A 12,573-nucleotide genomic window follows, 5' to 3' on the forward strand; every position below is an offset into this window, starting at 1 on the left:
CTCCCTGATGGGGGCCTCTAGGTGCTACTCGAATGCAAATAATAATAATAATCTGGCTCTGTCCTGTTCTGACAGTCTCTCTGGAGGTTTTTTTCCTCCTGTTTAAAATATTTTATTGCAAAAATGGCATTGTCCCCACTCACTAGCTCAGTGTCCCATCTGCCTTGAAGCCGCTGGTTGAACACTTTCTATGTCCTCCCATTGCTTTAAAAGTTGTAGTAAACCAAAACATTCACCGATGTCAAGCAGACAAATACAAGGAATATGATCACTATTATTCAATCGGTAAAAATGCGACATGTATGTGGTCTGAGTGGTCCACCCAAGAAGCAGCCCCCCCATATTGTGAGTTAGACCAGGAAAGGCCACTCCTAGAGTCTTGTGCTGCAGGAGTCACGTTATGACTAAGTATCCTAAAGACTTGTCATATTGAGGGCTGAACTGAAAATCTAGGGTTAAGCTACGTGCAGTTTGCTCAAATACACCCTGGTTGTTATAACTTTGTAGATGCAGGAACCAGACTAAAGCTTTGTCATGTGAGGGGAGAATCCAAAAGCAAAAGAGGTGTAGATTGGTGCCAGGACTGGGCTTGAGATGGAAAAGGCTAAGGGCATGGCGCTGGAAGAGTAGGGGATGGTTCCTGACAGGTGGGGTAATCAGGAAGGAGACAGCAGTGGGGAACCTATTTTGATTACACTTTCATTAACATTCACGTACCTAGTGAAGATGCAGCCACCAAAGGAGAAACACCATAGCAATGGCTTGGCTGGCCCAAGCACTGCTCCTTGGATGAAAGGGACAGAGAACGTGTTGGCATGGAGAACTGTAAACAAAGAGCATCCAGGATCAGAGAATAAGCACAGTTCACAACCAAACCCCAAGATACTTAAGTGGAAAAAGGCATTTGATTGGCAGATGAAAGTTTAAAGCTTCCAAGATGCCATGATCCAAAATGCCGCTGCTAAATTCCTCCCTCCTGCTGCTGCAACCAGGTCATCCCTCCTCTTTCCCCAGATCTTTTCACTGGCTTCCTATCTCCTTCTACAGTAAGTGGGCCTTATTCGCCTTTCAGGGCCTCTGCTTTTGGCTATATCCTCAGCTCTCATTTAATTTTAGAAGTCAGCTAACAAATGCCACTACTGTCAACCCTGAGCACACATAATCCTTCTGCAGCAAAGCTCCTAGCGAAACCAATGTTCAGTACAAAACCTGGATAGTTTGCAGAGTGCTTAGAAATTTTTCTGAATGGAGATGGGCCAGGACAAAATCTGAGATCCAAACAAGCCCTTGTAATATCTCTTCAACAACTCTCTGCTTCTTAGTAACACAATGGAAAAGAACCATGTCAGATATTTTCCAGTGGTGAACTCAGATTGACCATCATGTACCATCCATCTATCTAGTTATATGGTCATTTTTAACAGGAAAATAGGAAAGGCCAGAATGGATCAGACTAGTCCAGTCTCCTGTCACCAACCGTGGCCAGATGCTCCGAAAGAAGGTATGATTTTGCATATAATAAAGGTCTTTGCAAATCAGCCTTCTATTCTATATAGGTTTTTAATAGCTCATTCATCACCATAATATCTGAGCGCCTTCTAGTGATGTGTTAAGGAACTTGACTAACATCTGTTGTGTTTGTTCTCTCTCACACACACACAGCTCTATGTTTATGTTACAGAAGGCAAGATCAAAGAAATGTGCCTTGCACTTGGAGCAGAAGGTGGTGAGGTTTATGATGATGGTCCTTAGTTCCTGGGAGAGTCCAATCCACAGTCTGGACCAGCCCTCCCCCCAAAAAAAAGTTCTGTCTCCTGCACAGACAACCTTCATCCTTATGGTAGAGAGTTCCATTGTGCCAGAGGAGTGTAATTGTTGACCATGGTATTTATCCCAAAGTGTTAGTTGATCTTTTAGATACCCTGGGCCCAGGCTTTGAGTGCCTTAAAGATAAGGATCGAGATGTTAAACTTGAGTCAATATGCTATGCAAAGCCAGCGTAGGGACCAGAGGACGGGTCAGGTGTGTTTGCAGTAACCAGCGTTGCTCAGCAGATGTGATGCAGCCTTAAACTATGTCGTACTGCACTGTACTACAGAAAGTATCAGGGATATGTGCAGGGTCTGGTGTTTTGTATTCCAAGTATTTGTTTATTTGTAGTTGTGTTTGTCTTTCATTGGCTATTCTTTTTGGTTTCCAGAAGTAATATATGAGGCCAAACTAACAGGAGATCTGGTTTACTAATGGCATTTCAGTTCCTGGATTATAGGAATCTCACAAGAAGAACAGATTTGTGGGTTAATATCTCTTCGTGGCCAAAAATAAATAAATCAGTAAAAACATAACTACAGCATTATTCAGATTTGTTCAAGTATCCAACTGCACAGTCCTAGAAACTGCCCTGGTACAACAGTCACTGAATACTTCAGACACTAGAGATTCATTTTTAAGGTCATTGTGTGTTTTGGGACATGGCAAAGTCTCATCTTAGACCACATTGCTGAAATCAGAGCTGTCTGTGTCTCAAAATTCTCTTAGGAGAAAATTACCTGTCTTAATGAAATTGATATTGATCTGATTATTTATAGAGTGCTGTAAACATACATGATCCTCATGAACATGTGAATAGGACGAGGTTCCCTGGCTTGAGGAACTTACATACAAACTCAGAAGAATGCAATCCACTAGGTTGTGGTTCAAGCTGAGGAATGTGTATTTGCCATACCATGAATTGTTTAATCAAAGCTCAGGTTGCTCAAAAATCTAAAGGCAAAATCTTCTGTTCTGTTACAAAGGTGCATCTTCCATTGATTTAACTGGGATTGCACAGGGATACCAACAGCAGCATCTGGCCCACAAGTGTCCCATTAGCATTCATAGCCATGTAAGTGTTATTGTAGGAGTGGATACCCCAAGCTGATGTGCTTCTGCTTGTAACAGGAAACAGTCCAGACTTGCCTTGCTACAATCTCACTGATGCTCATCTCAGTTCCCCACCCACAGATTCAACAGCACCAAACAAAAGATAAGGTCACAAATTTGTTCTCAGTTGGAAAATTTAACCACATAATAAAAAGGGTTTCAATTCTTTCCTCCGACCTCTTTTCTTGTTTGTTTCTTCTCTCTCCTCTGGAGCATGGAAGGGAAAGGCCCCCTCCCCTTGACGACAGTGTATTCAAGAAGAAACGGTTTGGGTTTGTTATGGCATTTTACAGGGAAATGAAGTTTATAAATAAAGGATTTACAATGAGGCCCAGTGCTACGAGGAAGCATTTTAACAGGAAGCCTTGTAGTGGGGATTCAATTATTTTTCCACAAAGCATCAGGGGAATCCACAAACAGCTGTTTGCATCCCTCCACACAGCTAGTCAAACTTCAAGGCGAACAATAGATGGGAAAACTGGAGCCATCTCTGCAGCAGTGACAATGGGTTTCCTTACTCTGGCCTTTGTTTGATTTCCCAGTCTCAGTTTTGAACTCCCTCTGCATCAGAGAAAGGAGAGGGGGCTTGGGGTGGAGGGAGGGGGAACAGTGAGAGGGGAGGGAGGGTCAGTGGGAGTTAAAGCCTTTTGCAGCCTTTCTCTCCCATTCATGTGGTAATTGGGTGTCAAGCAGAGATCAGTAAGATGGAGCCCGGCCTCTGTGCCCGGGTTAAACTGCAGCAAAAAGAAAGCAGGAGCTGAACCGATGGAGTACTGAATGTCATTACAGCTCAGAGGAAGCTGCCTGCCTCCCCCAGGAGGCACTTCTGTTCCGGCTGGGGTGTTGTGCTGTGGGGAGTGCAATGCTTTTTAATTCACGGGATCGCTGAAAGCAGCTAAACAAAGCCGGAGGGCATTAAACAATACCGCACCCCCGTCTCTACCTTCAATAGGGGGCTCTAAACAGGCATTTAACCTTCAGAATAGCTGAAAGTGATACTCAAAGCTGAGAACATAGCTAACCCTCTGCTGCTTAGCCCCTTATTATTGCTGAGCTGGAGGCCACTTGGATGGCTAGGGGCTCCTGCGCAGGGGAAGGCTGCTCCTCCAGCCTTGACTTCCTGGTCCCTTTAGGTTATTCCTAACAATTATTTCTCGAGCAGGATGACAAGCGTGCATGGCCCTTTACTATAACCTGCTTGTGCCATGCAAAGGACAGGATCTCTAGCCAGCACACACCAAAGTCCCGTGAGGGGCGGGGTTGTACCTCCCTGGGCTTGGTCTTCTCAGGGCTTCAGCACATCCCAGAACTAATGCCAGGGAAAGACTGAATCATGCTGCAAGGAGAAGGCCATGGCAGTAGCACAGGTTCCACTTCACAGGCCTTCAGAACCAGGGATGAGCTGGAAGGCGGTCCTGGGAGAACCATGCTGAAATCCCACCTGCAGGCCACAGCGAGGGTTGGGGTAATCTCTCTGCTTCTGAAAGAGTCACCCCCCTCTCTGAATGCTGCCAAACTAGGCCTGACCGAGTTGAATTATTCCTGTACTCTTCATGACCTTGATCCCACACCATTAGTCAATAGGATCAGGATCAAGCTCCAAATTATTCTGGAAAGGCAAATCATCTGCCTTTGGAATGGGCCAGGTTGTGCAAAGTGTACAGTATTTTTTAAAAAAATGTCTCCCCCTAGGCTTCCCGAGTTTGCTGACCAGTGGGGCTGCCTCCTTCTTTGGTTATGAGCAATGCTTTTGATTTCAATCAGAACATACCCCTCCCTCAGTGCACCTCTCTGCAGCACCCCCGGACACCTGGGCTTTATCACAGAGTAAGGAGTGTTCGGCATGTATTTACATTTCTAAGGAATGCATCAAAAGACAGCCCATCCTTGTAGCCCTGCACACTTCCTTTTGTACTTTCAAAAACCTAAAGGCAATGATAGTCTGCAAGGTGCATTAAACAAGTACCTACATTTCATTGTGTGTAAAGACTTAACATGTAAAGAGATGTCAGGAATAGGCCCAATTATAAGAGGTTTAAAAAAGTTTTACAGCCTTTCAAAGGAGTAAAAATGTTTCATAATTTTCCTTTAATATTTCAAAGACTTGATCCTGCAATTGCTGAGCATTTTGCAGGATTGGGTCCTTCATCTATATTGTAATATTCCCCTGCACTCTTTGCAAACCAAACATGGCTGCAGCAGACTAGTGCATGTTTGCCAGAGGCTGGGAATGGGAGACAGGGATGGATCACTCAATGATTACCTTTTCTGTTCTTTCCCTCTGGGGCACCTGGCATTGGCCACTGTCAGAAGACAGGATACTGGGCTAGATGGACCTTTGGTCTGACCCAGTATGGCCGTTCTTATGTTCTGAACAGTGTTGTGATGCATCAGGTGATCCGTCCCTGTTGCCCATTCCCAGCCTCTGGCAAACAGACCTTTGGTTGGTCCCAAAAGATTAGAAAGACATGGTGGGTGAGGTAATATCTTTTATTGGACCAACTTCTGTGGGTGAGAGAAGCTTTAAAGCTCATCTCTCTCACCCACAGAAGCTGGTCCAATAAAAGATATTCCCTCACCCACCTTGTCCCTCTAATGAGTAAACAGTAATTGAGAAAGGGATTCATTTTTAAAGTAAGATGTTTAACCTTATGCAATCACCTGTACTAATGTTTCATTCAAAAAGAGAATAATATGTCACACTCTTAAAGCACTTTTCATCTACTCAGGGGTGTACAGACATTAACTAATTGATCAGAAAAGAGAAGCAAGTCCCATGCAGTGCCCTTCAGAATGGAGATGGGATGAAATTAGTTTATTTCCTTTTTTGAAAAAAGCACATGCATCAGGTTTCATTACGACTAGCCACTGGCTGCTTCTTGCCAACCACTGCCTTCATTGGAACTGTTTCATCTATGCATTTAAACCCTGATTCCGCAAAGCACTTAGGCATCTACTCAAGGACCAATGACTTCAATGTGCTTAAGTGCTTTGCAGAATCAGGACGTTAAAAAAGACACCATGGGCCTGATCCAAAACCCATTGAAGTCAATGGATTTTGCATCAAGCCCCATTACATCATCTGTAGCAACACATCAACCTTTATTAAGTGCAGAACTAGCCCACGTTGCATGTGATCTGGCTTGTGCCACCAGATTTACCATAGGGGGAAAAAGTGCTACAATAGTCTATAGTAATGGCTCCAAACAGCTGAGTAACACTAGCGTGAACTATAGTGGTGTAACCATTACAGGAGAGTACGACAGTGACAGCTGTCTACATAGACAGGTGAGGCCAGATTTTCAAATGCTCAGCACCCACAGTGGGAGTCCGGGATTGAAAAGAGCTCTGTTCCCATGTTGGTACCTAAATCATGTCAACCCAACTCTCTCAGTTCTTTTGAAAATCTCATCACTTATTTAAGTCCCTAGATGGGAGCTGAGCTGCTCTGAGACTCAGACGCCGGTTATGGGGGGGGGGGGGGGGGGGGAAATCCTAGGAAAGTTCCAGCCATACAGGTGGCATACATAGCTAGATTAGACTGACATCTTTTTGAACCAAGGTCTGCTGATTGCTTTTTTCTTCGCACGCAATTGGCCACGGTGTTTCCCGTTTGTTAAACACTCTTAGTCTCCCCAATACAAGAGCTCGCTGCTTGACCCTCTGCTTCAGGTCCCAAACCTCCCATCCAAACAGCCACACCCTCCCAGATGCTCCAATCATTCTCAACCTCATAGCTTCCGTCAGACATATGTCACCACAGGTGAAGCCCGGCCAAGCTCTCCACAGGAGCAGAGCTCCTCATGCTCCAGATGGACCTCATGTCTCCAGCCACACACCAGGACAAGCTTGTTTTCATTTTTGATTAGATTAATTAAAAAAACAAAACCTGATCACTAGCGATATCTCTGAGGCAACAGTCCCCAAGGCATCTGGGCTCTGTTACATACAAGAAAAGCACATCACTTCCCCCAAGGGAAAGGTAAAGTGCTCCCACCCCCTCCTGCACAGATTAAAAATGTGCATCTCTAGGTGCTCTGTTCCATAGAGCCCACAGCAGGGGCAGTTTTGCCCTTCAGCTCTTAGTTTTTGCCATTGACTTCAATCAAACTATGATTTCACCTGTTATTTTTAGAGATGGCCTCAGGAGACCCTCTTTGGAATGAATCCAGTTCGAGCTGGGGTTCCGAATCAAACCAGGACTAGGGCTCCATGGTGCCGAAATCTTGCAGGCAGATAGCACCAGATTTCAGCCCCCTGTGGTGTAAACGTTACGAGACTGAGGGATCACAGGGGATTTCTGCCATTTTGAATCTGGCAAGAGCATCAGAACTTGCAAGATGTCTACCCTCTTGGGTGGCATCTGAGCTTGTCCTTTGGCTGCCCAGGTTGTACCTGTTCTGTAGTTCAACAGAAGGCATCGGGCTTCGGGGCTATTACCCTGGCGCCTTTCACCAGCTCTAAATGAACTTAAAACTGTGTGTCCCCATCAATCTCCCTTCACATCTGGCTCTAGAGGAGCCTGAGTCTCTCACAGATTTTTAATTATACCGTACAGCACCCAGCTATTTCTGTGATGGGTGCACTAGAGAAGCTGCACCACCACCTTAGGCCCTGAGGTAACAGAGGCGAGGATGGAGCCCCAGCTCTCCCTCACCTCCCTTAGGCTGACGCAAAAGGAGGACTGCGCGTGAAGCAGGAGCATGGGCAGCTTATGTATGGTCACTCAGCGTGACACACACTTGCCTCACTCCCGTGCTTTTAGGAATGCCACTTGCTGGCCCTGCTGGCACAAAAGCCCTTCTGACCATCTAACTGCAGGGTGACCTTTTACAGACAGCCCAGAGGTTGGCATTCCAGTACCCCCGTGGCCACAGGCCTCTGTTTGCCTGTGTCAGGACGCCAGCTGCTGTGGCAAGGTCCTTACAAGAGGCGTGGGCCTCCTCCTTGTGCTGGGGCTCCATCTGTCTTGGGAAAGGGGAGTCGGTGGGAGCAGCTGTCGACAACCTGATCTGCGAGGGCCATGCATGGTAAAGGAGGTCGTGGGGGACACAAGACAGAGCCGCAGTTTTGGAGATCTCATTTCTCCTGACACTCTCACGGCCTGACCCCTGGGCAGTTTATTGCAGCCGCTTTACACACCGGCTAGATCTCCCTCGCCACCGTTTATCCACCTTCCCTTGGTCCATGTCAGCTTGAAGCTCTGAGCCATGCCCCACGCCCGCGCCCCTCTGTTCTGCTCCCACAGGCTGAGTGTGAAATCCCAGCAGAGCACACACAAACCAGTGCCGCAAGCCCTTGTAGGTGCTGGTGCCATGTTAGCTGTGCCCAGCACCCCCTCCACTGGCAGCTGCAGGAGCTGCACTGTGCTCGTGCTTCTCACGGCACCAGCCCAAGGAGACGCAGCGGTTGAAAGGACCCCCCAGGTGGCCTGGTCTCCGCACACATCCTGCTGTGGGACAATGGCCTCCCTGGTACGCACAGCAGCCGCTATAAGGGAAGAGGAAGCTTAAGGGGAAACAACAGGCCCCCCGTTTGCTCCCTCCTCTTTGGTGTGTAAAATTCTTCCAGCCTCAACTCCTGCTGCCACCATGGAACGGAGGTGCCAGGCTGCGCCCTGGGGAGTTCATTGACAAACATGGGATGGGGCAGAGTTGCCCCCTGGCCAGTTTTTCACCAGCCTGGCCGGTACTGCCTTTCATTTGCCAGAGGAAATTGTGCCACGTGCTGGGGGGGTTCACTTGGGAGCACCATGTCCTGTATAAGCTGCACACGACATTTGGGTAATGATCACGCACACACGCAGCACATGACAGGGAGGTGGGAACACGGCCAGCGCCACGGGCGCCCCCCGGGTCCCACTCAATGTACTGGGGCTCCAATCAGCCTGTCAAAACTGTGCAGGGCCAGGGACCTGCAATCGGGACAAACCCATGGTGTGCAAGCAGGGAGGGGTAGGGAGCAAGGTGGGAGGGGAAAGGCCTCCTGGCAGGGGACGGTGGAGGGGCTTCCATCTCTCGAGGACTGTTTCCCCTCATTGGGGGGCGGGGGGCCCACTGGCCAGGTTTCTTTTGCATTGTGGATGTGGCAACTCTCGAATGAGGACTTTCTCCACTCAGCCCCCCTTGGTTGTCTCCGGGCTCGAGCACCTGCACTACTCCCGCCCCGGAGAGAAAGAGGTGGTGGAGCTGGTCAGTGGCAGATCCAGCTGCTTCACTCCTTCCCCTCCCCAAAATCCCAACCACTCACCCCACACAGACTCCCAAATCCAGCCCCACATGCTGTTCCACAGGGCTCGGATTACCTGGGGGGAAGGGTTTGCCCCCGTAATTGGGGAGGAGGGATAGCTCAGTGGCTTGAGCATTGACCTGCTAAACCCAGGGTTGTGAGTTCAATCCTTGAGGGGGCCATTTTACGGATCTGGGGCAAAAATTGGGGATTGGTCCTGCTCCTTTGAGCAGGGGGTTGGACTCGATGACCTCCTGAGGTCCCTTCCAGCCCTGATAGTCTATGATTCAACACAGGAAGGAGTGTCAACAGTAAATTGGCAACCCTACAGTAACAAACCGAGTGCTGAAAGGAAAACAGCTCGACAGGAGACCCGATTTCAGTTTCATGTGGCCTGATGAAAACCCTAAATAGCAAAACAGCACATGGAAGATTGGAAAGTGATGGGGAAACAACAAATGGGGATTGCGAGGGTTTGATTCCTGACAGAAACCAGATTTTCTCAAGGGCCATTATTATACGTAGGGCTCATAGAACTGCCCAACACTTCCCATGGCAAATCCATTTTGAGTTGTTTAACCAGCAGGTCTTTCATTTTCCAGTCCGACATTTACTTCCGGCTCAGTTATGATTATTTTGGAAAATTTCAGCCAAAACAGTTCAGACCTTTCCAAGATCAAGGCTGGGGGAACGTCTGGCTTTGCCCATGTTAAAAAACGCTGGTGACTTTCTTTGAGACACTGTAGCAACACCACGCTTCGCAGGAACTTGAAATTCAGGGGGTGGCAGGGAAGGGGTTGGGGAGAAGGAGGTACAAGGGAGCTGCCATGTGCTGTCCTTGTGAAAAGTCTACGCACCTATGGCCAAGTCCTACACCTTTGAAAATTAGTAGTTTGTAGATGCTTAGTAGAGAGCGCTTTGATTTTAGCAGCTACATTCCCCAAAGATTCCACACTTCCGTGTTCCAGCACAGTACTGCTAAGCTCGTTTTCCAGCTGGAGAAACTGAGGCAGAGCAAGTGGTAGGGACTTGCCCAAGGTCGCTCACTGAATTATCAGCAGAGCTACGCCTAGAAGCTATGACCCTCGACTACCAGAACCCTAATCTAACCATCAGACCCTTCCTTCTGTCGGCTGCAACAGCTCTAATATAATCAGAGGATAGCTGGGAGTTCCTTCCTCCTTTTGCAGGTAGATAGGGTAAATCTTAGTGATGGCGAACATAGACTTGAACTTCAATTTCAGGTTTCCAGGACTGCAGTCAGAGTACAAGAGAATTTGAAATCCACTAGTGGCCATAATGATCCCACAATTTTATTTCACATCAGGATTTATGAACTCAGCTTAGGTTTGACATGTGGAAACAGATGAGGGTCGTGTGACAAGGGTCAGAGGAGGACATGAAAGCGAAGTCCCATCCCACTCTTCCTCCAGGCTGATGGTAGAGATGGTCCTGTGGGTTGCCACCTCCCACCACTGTCCCACACCGCCCTTCCCCAGCTCCTTCCTGAGTGTCAGTATTTCAACATCTCATCAGTGCAGGGAAAACAAACGTTTAGCTGCTGGACGGACTTGTTGGGACATGCGAGAGGGAGGAACCCGATGCGCTTACAGAGAAACATTCCGGTGTGGTGAGACAGGGGAAAGGGTGGGTTGCAGAGCGGAGGAGAAAGGGAGCCCAGTGCTGAGGACACAAAAACACCTGGCAGCATATGTGGGGAACTGCTTCCCTGAAAGAAATGGTAATGGGCTCAGCAAGGCTGCTGCTCTGAATGGCAACCTACTATGAGTTTCCTTCCCAGCAGGGTGTGTTCAATCCCCAAGCCTGCCCCCATATAACAACTGGTCACATGGGGTACTCCTTTATTAGGCAACAGTGTGCTCTGAAGGCTGGTCTTCTAGCTGCGGCCCTGCCCAAAGCTATGCTGAAGTCAGAGTCCCATTGACGGGTGTGGGCATCGCATGTGGAGGGAGCCTGGGCAGGCGGCTGCCAAGCCCCTTGCCACCAGCTGTTTCATTCATCTTCACAGTCAGCTCCTCCCCAGCCAGACAGGGCCTAGTGCCACAGAGGATGTGGCCCCTTTTCAAAGCTCTGCAAAGCAACAGCTTCTATCCCTCCACTTACATTGTCCTCCTCAGCATAACATCCAAGGGATATTCATGATATTCTGAGCCAGCAGGGCTCCCTTTGGTTACACTGCGCTGCTAGGGATGGGGCTTGATAGTAGTCCCCCACCCCCGCCTTTGCTCTTCTCCCCCAGGCAGAGGGATAAACATGGGGATAGCTCTGGCAATAGAGAGGGGGTGCAGATTGTGAGCCTGTCTCCTGCCACTCCTTTTCCCCACTGATCTCAGGCACCATTTACTCTCAGGGTGATGGGCTGAATTACAGAATAATTTTAACAAAAGCTCTCGCACTAAGAGAGGGGTCTTTGAATTATAGTGAAACAGAATAAAGCCACCAGATTGAGATCGCTCACCCACCCATGCTCTGCGGCTGATCCCGTTTGTAGATCAGAGTCATTTGGTCTGGAGAGCCCTCACATTGCATTGGCTAGGACTACAGCTACACCAGCCTGGAGAGCACTGCAGAACTGGTTAGCGACCCGCTGTTGTCCTTAAAATAATGCACTGCAAATGCTGAGGGCTGACTCAAGGGCCCTGACTGCACTAGGAAAAAAGGGTTTTTCCCCCCACATTAGCTAGTCTTAGGCACCCCCAGGCGTTTTCCTGGACTTACTAATGTGAAAGTTACAAACTACTTTGTCCACACAGTTAATTTAGGCTCTAGCCCAAGCCCTCTTACCATGCACACACAAAGCCCTCTAACCTGTTGTTGCAGGTGCTTTAAGACCAGGCTAGCTGAGGGGACAGGGGAGGACAGGGGAGGTGAGAACCAAGGCTCTGCTTTAACTCAAGCTGGAACCCACTGACTTTACAGTAAGGAGAGAGAACAAAAACAACTCCAGTGCTGGTAGCCCTCCACGGCCTTCCCACAGTGCCCCCTGCAGGACAGACGTTCTCCCACAATTGATTGAGAGGAAAAAACAGCATCCTAGGGCATCTCAGAACAAAGAACCATGGGCTAGGCCCGCAAACACACACACACGGGAACACAGAAACATACACACTAATGGGGACAGGGCTTTGTTGTCACACCCAAGCTAGGCTAATCTGAGTGCCCAGACCTAGGTGCTAATCACCCAGGTTAGCTATACGGTGAAGACAGACCGACCCTAGGATTCTACCACAGAACGTTGTCAAACACCCGTCTTCTTCTGCAGCAGGGTCACCCCCACTAGGCCTCCTTGTGGTGCCTGCACTGTCTGCAAACCCATCTCTCCTCACGCTACAGTGGGGTATTGCCACTGCCCCTCATCTGCTGGCTGGAGGCCACAGCTATATGCCCTAATAATACAACTAC

The sequence above is a fragment of the Eretmochelys imbricata genome, chromosome 16, assembly GCF_965152235.1.
Source record: "Eretmochelys imbricata isolate rEreImb1 chromosome 16, rEreImb1.hap1, whole genome shotgun sequence".
In the NCBI taxonomy this organism is placed as follows: domain Eukaryota; kingdom Metazoa; phylum Chordata; order Testudines; family Cheloniidae; genus Eretmochelys; species Eretmochelys imbricata.